Genomic DNA, 21,622 nt, shown 5'->3' on the forward strand with positions numbered 1-21,622 from the left:
GGCCCCACGTAGTCCCCTATAAAGAATAATGGGCCCCACATAGTCCTCCATACACAATAATGGGCCCCACATAGTCCTCCATACAGAATAATGGACCCCACATTGCCCTCCATACACATTAATAGGCCCCATGTAGTCCCCTATACAGAATAATGGGCGCCACATAGCCCTCCATACACAATAATGGGCCCCATGTAGTCCCCTATACAGAATAATGGGCCCCACATAGCCCTCCATACACAATAATGGGTGCCACATTGCCCTCCATACAGAATAATGGACCCCACATAGCCCTCCATACACAATAATAGGCCCCACATTGCACTTCATACACAATAATGGGCCCCACATAGTCCTACATACAGAATAATGGACCCCTCATAGCCCTCCATACACAATAATGGGTCCCACATAACACTTCATACACAATAATGGGTCCCACATAGCACTTCATGCACAATAATGGGCCCCACATAGCCCTCCATACAGAATAATGGGCCCCATGTAGTCCCCTATACAGAATAATGGGCCCCACATAGCCCTCCATACACAATAATGGGCCCCATGTAGTCCCCTATACAGAATAATGGGCCCCACATAGCCCTCCATACAGAATAATGGGCGCCACATTGCCCTCCATACACAATAATGTGCGCCACATAGCCCTCCATACACAATAATGGGTCCCACATAGCCCTCCATACAGAATAATGGGCGCCACATAGCCCTCCATACACAATAATGGGCCCCATGTAGTCCCCTATACAGAATAATGGGCCCCACATAGCCCTCCATACAGAATAATGGGCGCCACATTGCCCTCCATACACAATAATGGGCCCCATGTAGTCCCCTATACAGAGTAATGGGCCCCACATAGCCCTCCATACACAATAACGGGCCCTATATAGTTTCCTATACAGAATATTGGTCCCCACATAGCCCTTTATACAGAATAATGGGCCCCATGTAGTCCCCTATACAGAATAATGGGCCCCACATAGCCCTGCATACAGAATAATGGGGGCCACATTGCCCTCTATGCACAATAATAGGCCCCATGATGTCCCCTATGCAGAGTAATGGGCCCCACATAGCCCTCCATACACAATAATGGGCCCCACGTAGTCCCCTATACAGAATAATGGGCCCCACGTTGCCCTCCATTCACAATAATGGGCCCCACATAGTCCTCCATACATAATAATGGGCCCCACATAGCCCTTCATACACAATAATGGGCCCCACATAGCCCTCCATACACAATAATGGGCCCCACGTAGTCCCCTATAAAGAATAATGGGCCCCACATAGTCCTCCATACACAATACAGGGCCCCACATAGTCCTCCATACAGAATAATGGACCCCATATAGTCCCCTATACAGAATAATAAGCCCCACATAGCTCTCCATACAGAATAAGGGGCCCCACACAGCCCTTCATACACAATAATGGGCCCCACATAGCCCTCCATACAGAATAATAAGCCCCACATAGTCCTCCATACAGAATAATGGGCCCCACATAGCCCTCCATACACAATAATGGGCCCCATGTAGTCCCCTATACAGAATAATGGGCCCCACATAGCCTTCCATATAGAATAATGGGCCCCGCATAGCCCTCCATACAGAATAATGGGCGCCACATTGTCCTCCATACACAATAATGGGCCCCATGTTGTCCCTTATACGGAGAATTCGGCCCCACATAGCTTTCCATACACAATAATGGGCCCCACGTAGTCCCCTATACAGAATAATGGGCCTTGCGTAGTCCCCTATACAGAATGATGGTCCCCACATAGCCCTCCATATAGAATAATGGGCCCCGCATAGCCCTCCATACAAAATAATGGGCGCCACATTGTCCTCCATACACAATAATGGGCCCCATGTTGTCCCCTATACGGAGAATTCGGCCCCACATAGCTTTCCATACACAATAATGGGCCCCACGTAGTCCCCTATACAGAATAATGGGCCCCACGTAGCCCTCCATTCACAATAATGGGCCCCACATTGTCCTCCATACATAATAATGGGCCCCACATAGTCCTCCATACACAATAATGGGCCCCATGTAGTCCCTTATACAGATTAATGGACCCCACATTGCCCTCCATACACATTAATGGGCCCCATGTAGTCCCCTATACAGAATAATGGGCCCCACATAGCCCTCCATACACAATAATGGTCCCCACGTAGCCCTCCATACAGAATGATGGGCCCCACATAGCCCTCCATACAGAATAATGGGCCCCACGTAGTCCCCTATACAGAATAATGGGCCCCACGTAGCCCTCCATACAGAATAATGGGCCCCACATAGCCCTCCATACAGAATAATGGGCGCCACATTGCCCTCCATACACAATAATGGGCCCCATGAAGTCCCCCAAACAGAGTAATGGGCCCCACATAGCCCTCCATACAGAATAATGGGCCCCACATAGCCCTCCATACAGAATAAGGGACCCCATATAGCCCTTCATACACAATAATGGGCCCCACATAGCCCGCCATACAGAATATTGGGTCCCACATAGCCCTCCATATACAATAATGGGCCCCACATAGCCCTCCATACAGAATAAGGGACCCCATATAGCCCTTCATACACAATAATGGGCCCCACATAGCCCGCCATACAGAATATTGGGTCCCACATAGCCCTCCATACACAATAATGGGCCCCACATAGCCCTCCATACAGAATAATGGGTCCCATGTCGTCCCCTATACAAAATAATGGGCCCACATAGCCCTCCATACAGAAGAATGGGCGCCACATTGCCCTCCATACACAATAATGGGCCCCATGTAGTCCCCTATACAGAGTAATGGGCCCCACATAGCCCTCCATACACAATAATGGGCCCCACGTAGCCCTCCATACACAATAATGGGCCCCACATAGTCCTCCATGCACAATAATGGGCCCCACATAGTCCTCCATGCACAATAATGGGCCCCACATAGTCCCCCATACAGAATAATGGACCCCACATAGCCCTCCATACACAATAATGGGCCCCACATAGCCCTCCATACACAATAATGGGCCCCACATAGCCCTCCATACACAATAATGAGTCCCACATAGCCCTCCATACAGAATAATGGGCGCCACATAGCCCTCCATACACAATAATGGGTCCCACATAGCCCTCCATACAGAATAATGGGCGCCACATAGCCCTCCATACACAATAATGGGCCCCATGTAGTCCCCTATACAGAATAATGGGCCCCACATAGCCCTCCATATAGAATAATGGGCGCCACATTGCCCTCCATACACAATAATGGGCCCCATGTAGTCCCCTATACAGAGTAATGGGCCCCACATAGCCCTCCATACACAATAATGGGCCCCATATAGTTCCCTATACAGAATATTGGTCCCCACATAGCCCTTTATACAGAATAATGGGCCCCATGTAGTCCCCTATACAGAATAATAGGCCCCACATAGCCCTCCATACAGAATAATGGGGGCCACATTGCCCTCTATGCACAATAATAGGCCCCATGATGTCCCCTATGCAGAGTAATGGGCCCCACATAGCCCTCCATACACAATAATGGGCCCCACGTAGTCCTCTATACAGAATAATGGGCCCCACGTAGCCCTCCATACACAATAATGGGCCCCACATAGTCCTCCATACACAATAATGGGCCCCACATAGCCCTCCATACACAATAATGGGCCCCACATAGCCCTCCATACACAATAATGGGCCCCACGTAGTCCCCTATAAAGAATAATGGGCCCCACATAGTCCTCCATACACAATAATGGGCCCCACATAGTCCTCCATACAGAATAATGGACCCCATATAGTCCCCTATACAGAACAATAAGCCCCACATAGCCCTCCATACAGAATAAGGGGCCCCACATAGCCCTTCATACACAATAATGGGCCCCACGTAGGCCCCTATAAAGAATAATGGGCCCCACATAGTCCTCCATACACAATAATGGGCCCCACATAGCCCTCCATACACAATAATGGGCCCCACATAGCCCTCCATACAGAATAATGGGCCCCACGTAGTCCCCTATGAAGAATAATGGGCCCCACATAGTCCTCCATACACAATAATGGGCCCCACATAGTCCTCCATACATAATAATGGACCCCATATAGTCCCCTATACAGAATATTGGGTCCCACATAGCACTCCATACAGAATAATGGGCCCCACATAGTCCTCCATACAGAATAATGGGCCCCACATAGCCCTCCATACACAATAATGGGCCCCATGTAGTCCCCTATACAGAATAATGGGCCCCACATAGCCCTCCATACAGAATAATGGGCCCCGCGTAGTCCCCTATACAGAATAATGGGCCCCACATAGCCCTCCATATAGAATAATGGGCCCCGCATAGCCCTCCATACAGAATAATGGGCGCCAGATTGCCCTCCATACACAATAATGGGCCCCATTTAGTCCCCTATACGGATAATTGGGCCCCACGTAGCCCTCCATACACAATAATGGGCCCCACATAGTGCTCCATACAGAATAATGGGCCCCACATAGCCCTCCATAGACAATAATGGGCCCCACATAGCCCTCCATACACAATAATGGTACCCACATAGCCCTCCATACACAATAATGGCCCCACATAGTCCTTCATACATCATAATGGGACCCACATAGCCCTCAATAGACAATAATGGGCCCCACATAGCCCTCCATATACAATAATGGGACCCACATAGCCCTCCATACAGAATAATGGGCCCCACATAGCCCTCCATATAGAATAATGGGCCCCACATAGCCCTCCATACAGAATAATGGTCCCCACATAGTCCTCCATACAGAATAATGGGCCCACATAGTCCTCCATACAGAATAATGGGCCCCACATAGCCCTCAATAGACAATAATGGGCCCCACATAGCCCCCATACACAATAATGGCCCCACATAGACCTCCATACATAATAATGGGCCCCACATAGCCCTCCATAGACAATAATGGGCCCCTCATAGCCCTCCATACACAATAATGGTACCCACATAGCCCTCCATACACAATAATGGCCCCACATAGTCCTCCATGCAGAATAATGAGCCCCACATAGCCCTCCATACAGAATAATGGGCCCCACATAGTCCTCCATACAGAATAATGGGCCCCACATAGTCCTCCGTACAGTATAATGGCCCCCACATAACCCTCCATACACAATAATGGGCCCCACATAGTCCTGCATACAGAATAATGAGCCCCACATAGTCCTCCATACAGTATAATGGCCCCCACATAACCCTCCATATACAATAATAGACCCCACATAGTCCTCTATACACAATAATGGGCGTCTGGCATCGGGGGTGTTTGTTATGCTCTCCACTGTTCGGGCCCCTCCCACTTAGAGACGTGATCTCTGGATGCCTCTGTGTTACCATGGTGATATATCCCCTCTAGGCCCGCTCCGCCCCCCGTATATATATATATATATATGTACACCCTCATCTACACTGTATACAGCGGCCGGGGCTCGTACTCCACCTCCGGCCTCCGCTCGGGCTCCACACGCTGTGGTCAACTGGCCGTACACACTCCGCCTCCTGTCACCACTGAGCGCTCAAATGGCTGCTGGCTCCGCCCCTCGTCCGCTTCACCGTCCCTGGCAATATGGAGACGTCCGCACTGATTAGAATCCTGTGAGCAGGGGGCGGGGCTTCTCCCTGTTAAGCCACACATGAGTTGCCATGGAGAGTTCACAACAGGGGCGGAGCCTCTGAGAGCTGGGCGCGGCTATACTGTAGATGGGCGTTTCGCTACGCAGGGCTATGCTGAAGATGGGCGGGGCTATACCGGAGATGGGCGGGGCTATACCAGAGATGGCCGTGTCTATACTGGAGATGGGTGGGGCTATGCTGGAGATGGGTGGGGCTATGCTGGAGATGGTCGGGGCTATATTGGAGATGGGCGGAGCTATACTGGAGATGGGCGTGTCTATACTGGAGATGGGCGTGTTTATACTGGAGATGGTCGAGGCCATACTGGAGATGGGCGGGACTATACTGTAGATGGCCGTGTCTATACTGGAGATGAGCGGGGCTATGCTGGAGATGGTTGGGGCTATTCTGGAGATGGGCGGGGCTATACTAGAGTTGGGCGGGGCTATACTGGAGTTGGGCTGTGCTATATCGGTGATGGGCGGGGCTATACTGGAGATGGGCAGTGCTTTATCGGTGATGGGCGTGGCTATATCGGTGATGGGCGAGGCTATATCGGTGATGGGCGTGGGTATATCGGTGATGGGCGGGGTTAGAGCAGGCAGTGTCCCCGTGCAGTGCGCGCTGCTTCGTACAGTCCCCATCAGGGCCGCCATCAGGGCATTACTAGTGGAACTCCTGTAGCGGGCCCGGTGAGTAGCAGGCAGGAGGGGGGGCCCGGACACGCTGACAGGCCTCTCCCCTTTCATTCCTCTGCTCGCCGGGCCCCAGCGCAGGGGGCGTTGACAGTACACTTCGCAGGGCGGGCTGGTCGTGCAGTGAGCAGGAGGCGGGGCCTGGACACGCTGACAGCCCGGACCCCTCCCCTTTCATTTCTCTGCTCACCGGGCCCCATGGGCAGGGAGTGGGGACATTGCACTGACAGCATCTGCAGTCGCACAGGGGCCCCAAGCGGGAGCGGGCCCCTAGAGCCTGAAAACGTGCTGGGTGCGTCATAGCTCCCTGGTACTTAAGGACCCATGACGTACCCAGTACGTCATGGCGAGATCGTGGCCCCGGTGGCTGCCATCGCTGCAAATATCTTAGATTCGGGGAGGAGGGGCCCACTGCCTGACCTCAGGAGGGGTGGTGTCTCCTCCCCGGACCTAAGGAGGCTGTGATTGGCTGAGCGGCGTTCGTCAGCCAATCACAGCCACTGTAATGTTCCAATCATTGAAAATGGCTATAACATTAAAATCCAGCCCCTATCAGTGCAGCTGTAGCACCGATCATTGGCTGGAGCTGGGTGACCTCAGTTTCACCCACCCCCAGCTCTGATTGGAGAGATCGGCCTTGTGACCGATCTCTCCAATCACTGTGGATCTGGAGTCGGTGACCACTCCCCTCAGCTTCACTCCAGCGTCCGTGGAAGGTGAGGAGCGTGATCGGTAAGTTTAAAGACACTGTCTCCTTTCATCCGCCGCCGCCATTGCCCCAGCCCCCACCCATCAGCCGCCGGCTGCAACAGTCACTGCCCCTGATCCAGCAGCACTGAACCCATCTGCTGCGTCCCCTCCATCTGCCACCCCCTCCCCCATCAGTCGCTGCCCCCTCCCACCTCTCACCTTCCTCCATCTGCTGTGACCCCACCCCCACCTGCTGTGACCCCCCCCACCTGCTGTGACCCCCCACCACCTGCAGTGAGACCCCCCACCTGCAGTGAGACCCCCCACCTGCAGTGAGACCCGACCCCCCCCACCTGCAGTGAGACCCCCCACCTGCAGTGAGACCCCACACCTGCAGTGAGACCCGACCCCACCACCTGCAGTGAGACCCCCCACCTGCAGTGAGACCCCCCCACCTGCAGTGAGACCCCCTATCCTTCTGATAGACCCACCCACCTTCTGTGAGACTCCCCCCACCTCTGTGATACCCCCCACCTGCTGTGAGACCCTCCCACCTGCTGTGAGACCCCCCACCTGCTGTGAGACCCCCCCACCTTCTGTGAGACCTCCCCACCTGCTGTGAGACCCCCCACCTGCTGTGAACCCCCCCACCTGCTGTGAGACCCCCCACCTGCTGTGAGACCCCCCCACCTGCTGTGAGACCCCCCACCTGCTGTGAGACACCCCCCACCTGCTGTGAGACCCCCCCTGCTGTGAGACCCCCCCACCTGCTGTGAGTAACCCCCCACCTGCTGTGAGACCCCCCCACCGTCTATCTCCGTCCCTTTGTCTATCCGTCCCTTTGTCTATCCGTCCCTCTGTCCATCCGTCCCTCTGTCCCTCTGCCCCTCCGTCTGTCCGTCCCTCTATCTGTCCGTCCCTCCGTCCGTCCGTCCCTCCGTCCCTCCGTCCCTCATCTATCTGTAGCACCCACAGCGCAGGGGTTAAATATTACTCGTCGTCGGGCCGGTGATGTCGGGTCAGGGGGATGTCACAGGTGGCCCTGCCCGGGTTCATGGCCCCGAGGTGTACAATAAAAGTGATTTGGATGATGGTGGGGGAATCATGAGGATGATAGTCTTGTGACGCCACCTGTGTTACGTGGCCAGGGATTAGGCGCAGCTGCTGTCTCTGTCCTCCGGGACGGATAGTGTTGCAGCAAGGATGGTTCTGCTCCCCACAGGTGGAGCGGGGGCCCGGGGAGGATGATGAGGAGAGTAGTGGCCTTATGCTGCTTGGGGACCCCGGTTCGTGTAGTGTTAGCTCCTGTCCCGTGTGTAGGTGACGCGGGGCCGCTGTGGGGCTTGACTGTAATCACGACTCCGGACCCTATGTGGCACTGTGCGCCGGGATCTCGTGGTGGTCAAAGGGACTTACAATCCCCCGTCCTGCAGATTCTGGTGATACAACGTGAAGTCTGTTCCACCCTAAGGCTCTGCACCCTGAACCGCACCGGTCCCACTCTTGTTCTCTCCTGCTGGAGAACACTCTAACTGTTGTGTAAGCTCCTAACTCCCCCTGGTGGCTGCTCCTCCCCCGGTTCCCTGTCACTAGTGGGTGGCCGCCCCCCCATGTTTGGTGACTAGCTTAAGACCTGACCCTAGCCTGGTCCCCAATGGGGAGGGCAAGCTGGTTGTGTATATGAGTTTGTGTTGTGGAACTGATACCGACCTCCTCTGGATCCAGGATGAGTACTGCACCTTAAGTGAGGTGCAGTACCCTGTGGTGAATGAAGCCACAGGGGCACCACATATCCATCTATCTATCTATCTATCTATCTATCTATCTATCTATCTGCTAAAAGAGCCTTAAAGGGAATCTGTCAGCACGTTTTTGCTCCCCCATCTGAGAGCAGCATAAAGTAGAAACAGATATCCTGATTCCAGCGGTGTGTCACTTACTGGGCTGTTTGCTTTCATTGTGATAAAATCCATGTTTTCTCTGCTGCAGATCTAGCAGTTATACAGAGCTCATGAATATGCTGGACTACCTAAAGTATACCAAGTAGCCCTGTTATGATAATCTCCTGCTGATTAACCAGTGATGTTATCAACACTACACTAATCAGCCCAATAAGTGACAATCGCTGGAATCAGGATCTCTTCCCCTATGTTATGCTGCGCTCAGATTAGGTGTTAAAAACCTGGTGACAGATTCCCTTTGAAGGGGTTGTTAGGTCTAAATCCACAAGTCTGCATTATCACAATTTGGTTTCAATTAGTTTAAAAACTGTATGTGACACATTCCCTTAAAGAAAAAAAATAGATATAGCAAAAAAAATAAATATATACCAAAGAAGTTAGATTTAAAAAGAAAAAAAAAAAGTTAGAGTAAAGTAGGGCCCGGCCAAAAGAGTCCACCTTGTCGTGGTGGAGGCTTACAAAAATCTTTTGACCAAAACAAAATCTGATGGCTGCGTGTGTGACACGGTGCTCAATGTAAAGGGTTAATGTGTGGATTGGTGAGGCTGTAGTGCAGAAGTGAAGTTTTCCAAGAGTGGTGGTGGGACTGTGGAAGATTCGTGGGGTGGAGGTGGAGCTGGGGCGGAGCCTCAGGGGGGCCCCGAACTTTTGCCAGTATGGGGCCCTGAAATTCCTAGTGGCAGCCCTGGTCCCCATAGATGGAGCAGATATTGGCTCCTATAGGGCGGCGGCTCCAGAAGGGTCATCATCCAGATCAGGGAGGAGAATATGGAGGATGATGTTCTCTCCTCTGTAGATATCATCCTCCATCTGTGCGGTGTTTGCGCTGTGATTCTCTCCTTCTGTTGCTTCATTTTCCTCTATGAAGACGATTCTCCAATATTTTGGCCTCTGATCTGAGATTAGATGTAATAGATATTTTCCAGGCTGCCAGGAAGTGTTATCTTATCTGTATTTGTTCCTTATTTTGTATAATACCGATATATATATATAAATTTGCCAATATCTATGTGACTTCTCTGTATGATAGATGTCACCTATAAATCTTATTACAAGATGCTGCAGGAGGTGTTATCTTAGTATATATTTGCAGAGATTTGCAGTATATATATATTCATGTTTCCTGTTGTGTTGATTGTATATTGTCTTTATAGTGACTGATGAAGGTCCAGACACCGGACAGACACGTCACCCTCCATGCTGGATTCCTTACAGTAACACCTAAGATATAATCTGGAGAAATGTCCTCTTCATTTTGGAGGCTTCGGTGTTATTTATTCCCTCACATTCTGTCATCTCCTGCTGCTGAGAAAGGGAGAGAGGGACTGAGAGGAGGAGATCGCTCTATATGAGAGGGGGATGATGGGGAGCGGTCTATGAGAGAGGGGGGATGATGGGGAGCGGTCTATGCGAGAGGGGGGATGATGGGGAGCGGTCTATGAGAGAGGGGGGATGATGGGGAGCAGTCTGTGAGAGAGGGGGGATGATGGGGAGCGGTCTATGAGAGAAGGGGATGATGGGGAGTGGTCTATGAGAGAGGGGGGATGATGGGGAGCGGTCTATGTGAGAGGGGGGATGATGGGGAGCGGTCTATGAGAGAGGGGGATGATGGGAAGCAGTCTGTGAGAGAGGGGGGATGATGGGGAGCGGTCTATGAGAGAGGGGGATGATGGGGAGTGGTCTATGAGAGAGGCGGGATGATGGGGAGCGGTCTGTGAGAAAGGGGGGATGATGGGGAGCGGTCTATGCGAGAGGGGGGATGATGAGGAGCGGTCTATGAGAGAGAGGGGGGATGATGGGGAGCGGTCTGTGAGAGAGAGGGGGGATGATGGGGAGCGGTCTGTGAGAGAGGGGGATGATGGGGAGCGGTCTATGCGAGAGAGGGGGGATGATGGGGAGCGGTCTATGCGAGAGAGGGGGGATGATGGGGAGCGGTCTATGCGAGAGAGGGGGGATGATGGGGAGCGGTCTGTGAGAGAGGGGGATGATGGGGAGCGGTCTGTGAGAAAGGGGGATGATGGGGGTGGTCTGTGTTAGAGGGGGATGATGGGGGGTGGCGTAATATTCTGAAAATATTGTTCCCAGAAGTGACCTGTGCTTCATAGATGCATCCAGGAATCTTCCCCATGCTGTTTCCATTCTATGTCAGCTCTTTTCTCCTCATCCGCAGGAATATTATTAATTTCCTTTGACTTGCATTATTAGATTCGTTATTTGTTAGGAATATACAAATGGTAGTAAATATCTGAGACAAATAATGGGAATATTCCCCTCTTCGCCCATCGCTGATGTACTCACATCTCATCAGTCCAGGATCTATTTAGAATGTGCACGGTTTGTTGTGTGAGATCTGATGACAGATCAGTGACCAGCGCCGGGATCAGTCCGGCTGCAGGGAAAAGTCAGTCATTATCATTAGGAAATCTTCACATCAGACCGGAAATCAGGAGCTTAACACATGTATTTGAGAGTAAAATAAACAATACAAGGAAAGAAGAAAAAAACAAAACAAGTATCAATACATTACCCTACCAAACTGTGCCACAGACCGGGAATTCACATCAATGAAAAGAAAAAGTTGTGTTTAAATAATCTATACAGAACATTAAAATGAAAATAGATTTGTGGATACAAATGATTAGTAGCCGGAGGTCCCATCATATGGTCGGTGATGGTGGGTGGGGGCTGTGCATTGCTTACATACTGGGCGATCATAAGCATCTGTGATACGTCGTCGTAGGTCCTGCAATGTTGGTGGAATGGTCGCATACACCTGCTGTTTGATGTGACCTCACAGAAAGAAGTCCAATGGGGTCAGGTCAGGTGAGTGTGGAGGCCACTCCACGCAGCCACCATACCCAATGACTTGTAGGAAGTCCATGAGGTATCGCTTCACATCCGCAGCCTTGTGAGTTTTACACGTTCTAATCATAGCATTTCTGTATGCAAGGTGTCGATTCGTATTGAATTGATGATGCCCTACAACTTTGTATTTCACTTTTTTTCTCTCTTTCCATTGTCGAGATAAAAATGCTAACTCTGTTGTTTTCCACCAGGTGGCGCTATAGGTGGTTTCATTGCGTAGCACATGGCTACTTTACTATACCTAGACACCATTTCTATGCCTATAGCTGCAGCCGTTCTCAAGTTAATGGCGTTGGACAGGATATGGGTGGACACACTGTATATGATATGTGTGAAGTTGTCAGCCCCGCCCACTGACGATGACATCACTGATCTATTACCGGTGACAACCAGCTTGTACAGTACACGGTGTCTCAGAGGTTGTCAGCCCCGCATCATTACTGACATTTCTGAATTTAATATTAGGAATTTGCCATTTCTTATTTTGCATTACTTCTTATTTATTGCTATTTTTTCCTTTTTTCTCAGATGAACATTATTGAATCTTTTTTAGATGATAACCAGAGCTTGGTGGGAGAATTTGTCCTCTCCAGTCTGTCCTCCGCGGTGTCTGACGTCCAGATTCTCCTTTTCCTCAGTTTTATGATGGTCTATGTGATCACGGTTCTGGGTAATGCGCTGATCCTCCTGGTGGTGCAGCTGGACGCTCGCCTTCACACCCCCATGTAGCTCTTCCTGGGCCACCTGTCCTTCCTAGATATAGGTTACTCCTCGGTGACTGTCCCTAAACTGCTCGACATCCTCTCCTCCGATAACAGGAGGATCTCGTTCTATGGTTGCTTCTCTCAGATGTATTTCTTCCATGTCCTGGGCAGCTGGAGATGTTCCTTCTGGCCGTCATAGCTTATGACCGCTTTGTGGCCATCTGTAACCCGCTCCGGTACACCGAGCTGATGAGGAGGTCGGTCTGCATCCCTCTGGCCGGCTGTGCCTGGTTCGGTGACTTTGCCCACTCCACGTTCCACACCTGCTTTCTTATGAGACTTTCCTTCTGTGGACCAAACCAGCTCTACAACTTCTTTTGTGACGCAACGCCACTTATAAAGCTCTGGATGAGATCCTGCTCATCGTCACTCCGGTAATCTTGGGGCCATCGTGTTTCACGTTAGTTCTTGTATCTTACAACCGGATTGTGAGGAGCATCTTGAGGATAAACTCCAGGGAGGGACGACAGAAGACGTTCTCTACGTGTGCGTCACATTTACTGGTGGTGTCCATATTCTATGGGACCGGGATCATTGTGTATGTGCAGCCCATGTCAGTGTACACATCAGCCAACAGCTTCATTACTGTGTTCTATGCGGTTATAACGCCCATGCTGAACCCCCTGATATATACTCTGAGGAACAAGGAAGTCAAAGGAGTGCTACAAAAATTACTAATGCGGCCCAATCCACTCCATGTAAAAAACAGCAGAATGAGCAGCATCTTCTGATATTGGAAAGTTACATCATGTCTTATCATCCAGTCACCTGCAGAGCTGCACTCACTATTCTGCTGTTACATCAGGTCTTTTGCTCCAGAGCTGCACTCACTATTCTGCTGTTACATCAGGTCTTATCCTGCAATTACCTCCAGAGCTGCATTCACTATACTTTTGTTACATCATGTTTTATACTCTGGTTACACCAAGAGCTGCAGTTATAATCCTGCTGTTATCTCAGGTCTTATCATCATGTTACCTCCAGAGCTGCAGTCACTATTCTGCTGTTACATCATGTCTTATACTCTGGTTACATCAAGAGTTGCAGTTATTATTCTGCTGATACATCATGTCTTATACTCCAGTCACCCCCAGAGCTATGGCCACTAATCTGCTGTTACATTGTGTCTTATACTCCAGTCACCTCCAAAGCTGCGGTTACTATTCTGCTGTTACATCTCTTCTTATTCTCCAGTCACCTCCAGACCTGCAGTCTTTATTCTGCTGTTACATCATGTCTTATTCTCCAATTGCCTCTAGAGCTGCAGTTACTACTCTGCTGTTAAATCATGTTTACTCTGGTTACATCAAGAGCTGCAGTTATTATTCTGCTGTTACATCAGGTCTTCTACTCCAGTCACGTCCAGAGCTGTAATCCAAATTGTGCAGAGACGCTGAGTCCCCATAATGCGCTTATCCATTGTGGGAGATGTATGTCTCCAACACCAGACCTAAGCAGGTCTCCTCCAATAACGCCAAATCTTGGGAAATAGAAGATAATAGCAGTCGATGGGAAAGCTCGAGGTCTGTAATGTAGTGACATTGGAGGCCATCAGGCTGGATAAGGCAGGAGCCTTGGAGGACTAATCTCATCCTCCATAACATGCAAGACTCTCACTCTTCTTTGTGCTCCGTCAGATCATTGAAGAGAGGTTTTGGGCTTCATCTTTCCCTTATTCTTACATGTTGCTGCTCGGCTCCTCGTTCCTTCAGTCCATGAGTGCGCTTATGTCAGGAGTAGAGGTTTATGGGTCGCACCCCTCACATCCTGGGGCTCGGAGTCATATTTACAAATAATTATTTGTTGGATTGTTCTTTATTTGTTGCTTTTTATTCTTTCAGGTTGTGTTCCTCCCGATGTTTTTACATTTTATATTGTATGAGACATTTGTGTAAAAGCTTCTGCACTTATAACTTTCAATCATTCTCAAACTCGGATCCTGAACCTCATTGGGTTAATAAAGTTTTGCATTTCCCTCCTTTACAATGTTTAGAACTTCTCATTATTGTCTGTGAATGAGAATATTCTTGTTTAAACCTAAACCGTGTCACAGCTGAGGGTTTGTTACAATGTATCCAGTCTAGACAATCTCCTGTGAACACATCTCTTGCCGGTACATGTTGTTTGTTACAATGTATCAGTGCAGTTCTGAAGATTTCACTCATTTCCCATATAATGATGACTGACAAAGAATGGGGGAAACTGTTTAATATACATTTACAGATTATTTGATACTTTGTATAATTCTATGACTTATCCTGGATTTTACTGTGGAATTGTAAAGACGTCTGATACAATGTATCCGGCTCCCCCGAGTGGGTTGTCTGGGCTGAGGCTGACGTGCTGACATTGGCCCCGGTCCTGCTCCCCGTGTGCTGTAAAATCACAGTCTGGGGCCCTAAATAGAAAAAATAACAGTTACATGATCATTGGTTTCCTATGAGGTGTCTGCAGGTCGGGGGTAAGAACAGAGGTGACGACTGGATATAATAATGTTTTACCTGTGAACGGGGACGATCTTTGCACCAACGTGGAAGGAATCTGAGGTTAATCTTACATCGCTGTTAATGAACTGACCTCAAATTCAAGAGATCATAAAAAGTGAAGGGTTAATCTGTACAATATCATTAAGGGGGTCCCCCATCCTCATATGTACCTATAATTTTGCCTCCCTTTGCTACCCATTCCTACACTCCACGTTTGCTCCCCTATTCTTCATCTCCCCTTTTTGTAGCTTATTTCACTTCTACCTCTTCCTCTTCCCTATATATTCTGCTAACTCATTCCTACCCTCCCATTTAGTCTCTGCCATACCTCTCCTGCCCCTTCCACCCTCTATTCCCATTTTCCTATTCCATTTTCACAGCCATTCTGCTCACCCATCCCTTCCCTTTCCCCATTCCTTACTCTACCTTCCATGTTAGTTCCCCCATTCTTCTCCTCTCCCTACCCTTTTAGTTCCCCCATTCTTCTCCTCTCTTCTGTTTTAGTTCCCTCATTTGTTTTCCTCTCTTCCCTCCCTTTTTGTTCCCCCATTCCTCCCCTCCTCCTACCCTTTTAGTTCCCCTATCCCTCAACTTCCCCTTCCTTTTTAGTTTCTCCATTCATCCAATCTCCCTTCCATGTTTGTTTCTCCATTGATCTCTTCTTCTTTCCCTTCCATTTTAGTTCTTCCATTTCTCTCCCTTCACCCTACCCTTCTAGTTGCCACATTGTTCTCACATACTTTCCCTTCTCTTTTAGCACCCCGTGCCTCGCCTCTCCCTTTCTTTTTAGTTCCCCTGTTCTTTTCATCTCTACTCTACTTTTTAGTTCCCCATTCCTCCTTTCTCCCTTCCCTTTTAGTTCCCCCATACATCCCTTCCTTTTTAGTTCCAGTATTCCTCTCCTTTACCTTCCTTTTTAGTTCCTCCATTCATTCCCTCTCCCTTTCATTTTTGTTCCAGCATTCTTCTCTTCTTCCTTCCCTTTTAGTTCCCCCATTCCTCTCCCTTCCCTTTTAGTTCCCTCATTCTTCACTTCTCCCTCTTTTAGTTCCACCATTCTTTTACTCTTTTCTCCCTTTTAGTCCCCCATTCCTCTGCCTTCCATGTTTCTTCCCCATTTGTCTCTTCTACCTTCCCTTTTAGTTCCCTAATTCTCTCTCCTCCCCTTTTAGTTCTCCAATTTCTTTCTTCTTTTCCTTTTAGTTCCTCCATTCCTCGCCTCTCCCTCCCTTTTGGTTTCCACATTCTTTTACTCTCTTCTCTCCCTTTTAGTTCCCTCATTCCTTCCCTGTCTCTTATTTTTCTTCCTCCATTCCCCTCTTCATCCTTCCCTTTATGTTTTCCCATTTGTCTCCTCCTCCTTCCTCCCCTTTTCCTTTGGCCCTTTCCTTCCTCCCATATCCTTTCCCCTTTTTCTCCTGAATTCTTCCTTCATCCATCTTTCGGTTTCATGACATACCGATGACCCCGATGGTGCTATTCACTGCGGAGTAACTGCCGTCTACATAGAAGGACTGGTGCAGCGAGCGTCCGCTGGGGGCGATTGTAAAATTGGCTCCAATGTCGAGAGGGAAAATCATTTGTTTATCATTCAATTTCAGAATTCTGCAAAACAAAAACACAAATCCTCGCTCACGCAGAAATCACAGGAAGCCAGGAGAAATGTGGCCGATGTGCAGATGTGAATGAAGATGAAGGAATAGAAATGTAGAAGAAAACAAATACAAGAAAGTAAATGAAGGAGCAAATAGATGAACGCAGGAATGAGCACAAGTAAAATAGAGATGAATACATAAAATAATGAGGAAAAAGCAAATACTGTATTTTTTGGATTATAAGACGCACTTTTCCTCCCAAAAAATTGGGAGCAAAATGAGAGGTGTGTCTTAAAATCTGAATGTAGCTTACCGGGGGGTGGTGGAGAGGGGTCACAGGAGGCATCAGGAAGGATGATCAGGAAGGGAGGAAGGATGAACAGAAAGGGAGGAAGGATGATCAGAAAGGGAGGAAGGATGATCAGTAAGGGAGGAAGGATGATCAGAAAGGAAGGAAGGAAAGAGGGATGATCAGGAAGGAAGAAATGGTGATCAGAATTGAAGGAAGGATGATCAGGAAGGAAGGATGATCAGAAAAGGAGGAAGGATGATCAGGAAGGAAGGATGATCAGGAAGGAAGGATGATCAGAAAGGATGGAAAGATGATCAGTAAGGATGGAAGGATGATGAGGAAGGAAAGATGATCAGAATAAAGGAAGGATGATAAGGAAGGAAGGATGATCAGAAAGAAAGGAAGAAATGATGAATTGAAGGAAGGATGATAAGGAAGGAAGGATGGATGGGTGATCAGGAAGGATAGATCGATGGATGGGAAGGAAGGAAAGAAGGGAAGGAAGGGAAATATGGTAAGGAGAGGAAGGAAGGGAGGGGAGGAATGGAAGGAAGGATGGGAAGGAAGGAAGGATGGATGGATGAATGATCAGGAAGGATAGATGGGTGGATGGGAAGGAAGTAAGGAAGGGAAGCAAGGGAAAGATGGGAACGAAGGAAAGGATGGGAAGAAAAAGATGGGAAGGAAAGGATGGGAAGGAAAGGATGGGAAAGAAGGAAGAATGGGAAGGAAGGAGGAATGGAAGGATGGAAAGGAAGGATAATCAGATTCAAAATCCTCATGTGACATGTGTACTCTGAAGCTTGTGGTCCAAGCACTGATAAATAAATCTTTATTTTTATATAGCGCTAACATATTCCGCAGCGCTTCACATACATCAGTAACACTGTCCCCATTGGGGCTCACAATCTAAATTGCCTGTCTGTATGTTTTTGGAGTGTGGGAGGAAACCGGAGTACCCGGAGGAAACCCACGCAAACACGGGGAGAACATACAAACTCCTTGCAGATGGTGTCCTTGGTGGGATTTGAACCCAGGACCTCAGCGCTGCAAGACTGCAGTGCTAACCACTGAGCCACCGTGCCGCCCTGATCTATGAGGTCACCCGTCCCCCACTCAAGGTTTATATGGGCGCCTCACTGACCCCAGATTTTCGATGGCCGCCGTCCAGTCATAGACAATGACGTGTTCCTCACGGATTACAGTGATATTATCCACATTCACATCGACCTTAAGACCCAATTTCTTATTCTGCAGGCTAAATCTTACAAAATCGCTGCCATCTTCACTCAGTTTACCATTCACTGTGACATCTGGAGAGAAAATATGCGCTATATTCTAGGATTGCTGACGTCAGTCACCGGAGATAAATGGTCACAGGGATAATCGGGGAATATAAAGAAAAGAAAACTCCAGCTTACCATATAGCTCTGTGCAACAGGACTATTCGAGCTTGTGATCCGTCAGAAGGCCAAGCTGCAGTCAATCGTGGTCAAAGGAGGGTTGGATCCAGCATCAAAAAAATCCATAGTTAAAAAATCCAGCTTTATTGAATATATATATATATATATATAAAAATATATATATATATATAAATATACAGAAAGCGTATATATTTGTAGCAGAGGGATGGGGCAAAGTGCATGAAACACCTTACGCGTTTCGGACGGTGAAAATTAAAAACAGTCCTTAGTCATAGGTGTTGAAGCAAGAAGAAAACACATGTTATATGCTCAAGGGTAAGATTCACAATGGAAGTAGAAAACACCTCTCAGACTCAGATTTTGTTCCTTGAAGTCAAGGGTGTGTGCGTACATCTCTGATTTCAGACTGAGGTTGTTGGCCTCAGTCAAAGCTAGCTCAGCCAAAGAACCTCTTTTCTTGACTAGGAACCGCATAAAGCCAAGAGAGCATTCCTTGGAGTGGTCCTCCCATGTCTTTGTAAAATTAAGGTCCTGCGGATAGGGTGATTTCTGGGATAACCGCAGGCCTTTAGGGATCAGTTTTTCAAATATATATCTTTCAATAAACATTATATCAAGATGATTAGTAATTTCAGATTTTATTTTTGTTTCTAAGGATGAGAACAATTTGATCAAGGTTTTCCTATTGGTCTCATCCAAAGATTCAGGGATTGGTTGGGAGTTAATATCAAAAAATTTTGACCCAGTGCATCGGATTGGTCTTGGACTCCCCAGGAGGTTGGTTAATATTTTGATTGTTCCTTTCTTTTATAAGGAAATGTCTATGTATGGTGAGTTTACGAAAATATTCATTGAGATCTGAACCCACGGATACTACTGAACCAAATCTAACGACAACACCACCAGTGAGGTTGTAGTTATTTCCACTAAATCACATTCTAGAATAAGTATTTTTAATGTCTTGACTTTTATACAGTTTTGTGTTACTTATTTTACTGATACACAGATTGGTAATCATTTTCTTTTCAAATATGAAATATTTATAATATGGTCTTGAAGATATATAACATAAATTTTAATTTAATTTAATCTTAACATATTAATTTTTTCATAACATCATATTTGATGATATTAACCCCTTCAGCCCCGGGGCACTTTCCGTTTTTGCGTTTTGCTCCCCTTCTTCCGAGAGCCGTAACTTTTTTATTTTTCCGTCAATCTTGCCATATGAGGGCTTGTTTTTTGCGGGACAAGTTGTACTTTTAAATGAAACCATAAGTTTTACCATATGGTTTACTGGAAAACAGCAAAAAAATTCCAAGTGTGGAAAAACTGCAAAAAAAGTGTGATGGCACAATAGTATTTGCGATGTTTTATTCACGGTGTTCACTATATGGTAAAACTGATTTGCGATGCCTGAGGTCGGTGCGAGTTTGTAGACACCAAACATGTATCAAATTACTTGTATCTAAGCGGTTAAAAAAAAATCACAAGCTTGTCCAATAAAAGGGGCGCACGTTTTGCGCCATTTTCCGAAACACGTAGCGTTCTCATTTTTCTGGATCTATGGCTCAGTGATGGCTTAGTTTTTGCGTCTCGAGCTGTCGTTTCTAATGGTACCATTTTTGCGCAGATGCTACGTTTTGTTCGCCTGTTATTGCATTTTGCGTAAAACTTGCAGCGACCAAAAAACGTAATTTTGGCGTTTGGAATTTTTTTGCCACTACGCCATCTACCAATCAGATTAATTGATTTTATATTTGGATAGATCGGGCATTTCTGAACGCGGCGATACCAAATATGTGCATATTTATTTATTTTTTAACCCTTTAATTTTCAATGGTGGAAAGGGGGGTGATTTGAACTTTTAGGTTTGTTTTTTTTATTTATTTTTTAAAACTTTTTTTTTCATTTTTTTTTTATTTTAGTAGCCCCCCTAGGGGGCTATAGCGATCAGCAATACGATCGCTTTTATCTATCTGCTGATCACAGCTATACAGCTGTAAACAGCAGATTCAGTCACTTCCTGTTTCTCTCTGCTCTCGGCCGAGGGAAAACGAAAGTGAAACTTCATAGCTGCAGGCGTCATCACATGACCCTGTGCTACGATGGCAACCACCGAAAGTCACGTGATCACGCACGTGACATCCAATGGGGGCAGCGGTAAGTAAAAATCATGGCCGCGCGCATATAGATCTCGCTGCCAGACTTTGGCAGCGAGATTTAAGGGGTTAAATGTTGCGAGTGGAAGCGATTCCACTCGTAACATGCAGGCACACATGTCAGCTGTTGAAAACAGCTGATATGTGTGCCGACCGCCGCCGCCTGCCCGCGGCAGGGGGCGGGGCTTAACGGGACACGCTCCATGATGGATATATCCGTCCATGGTCATGAAAGGGTTAAAAGAAAAAGGTTTGGTCACAATTGCATATTTATATTTGTCTACACAAAGTTTAATAATTAATATTAATTCAAGTACAAAGGAAATTATTGGGAATAAAAAAAAATTGAAGTATGGTAATCACAATGCATTTACCGTATTTTTCGCTTTATAGGACGCCCATTTCCTCCCAAAAATTTGGGAGGAAAATGGGGGGTGCGTCTAATAATCCGAATATAGCGGTACCTGGGGGTCCTGTCTGTGCAGCGATCGGGCGGCCGGGTGCCTGTGGCTTCGTGCAAGCGGCCGGGTACCTGTGCTTGCGTGCGGTGGCAGCCGGGTACCCGTGGTTGTGTGCGGGCAGCAGCCGGGTGCTGTATGCAGGCAGCAGCCGGGTGCTGTGTGCCGGCGGCAGCCGGGTGCTGTGTGCCGGCGGCAGCCGGGTGCAGTGTGCGGGCGGCAGTCGGGTGCCCGTGCGGGCGGAAGGCGGCTGCCGCCCTCACACAGGCACTCGGCTGCTGCCCGCACGCAAGCACAGGTACCCTGCCAATTGCACGCAGGGTGGGCGGGCAGCCTGCTGGCTGCCACTCTGTGCGTGCGGGGCAGGCGGCTATGCAGCAAGTTACCCAGTTTGTCCGCGGTCCCACTTTCAAATGATGGCGCCGGGAGTGGGCCCGTGCGCAGATGGAGCTCTTGGATGAGAGCTCCATCTGCACACGCGTTGCTCCGGGAGTCAGCGCGTGCG

General features: G+C 48.3%; 1 pseudogene; it reads left to right on the forward strand.

The window, feature by feature from the left end:
• The first annotated feature begins 12,464 nt into the window (after positions 1-12,464).
• On the forward strand, positions 12,465-13,431 carry LOC142250025 (olfactory receptor 10G4-like; annotated as a pseudogene).
• Positions 13,432-21,622: the final 8,191 nt, after the last annotated feature.

This window comes from Anomaloglossus baeobatrachus, chromosome 8 (genome assembly GCF_048569485.1).
Source record: "Anomaloglossus baeobatrachus isolate aAnoBae1 chromosome 8, aAnoBae1.hap1, whole genome shotgun sequence".
Classification (NCBI taxonomy): domain Eukaryota; kingdom Metazoa; phylum Chordata; class Amphibia; order Anura; family Aromobatidae; genus Anomaloglossus; species Anomaloglossus baeobatrachus.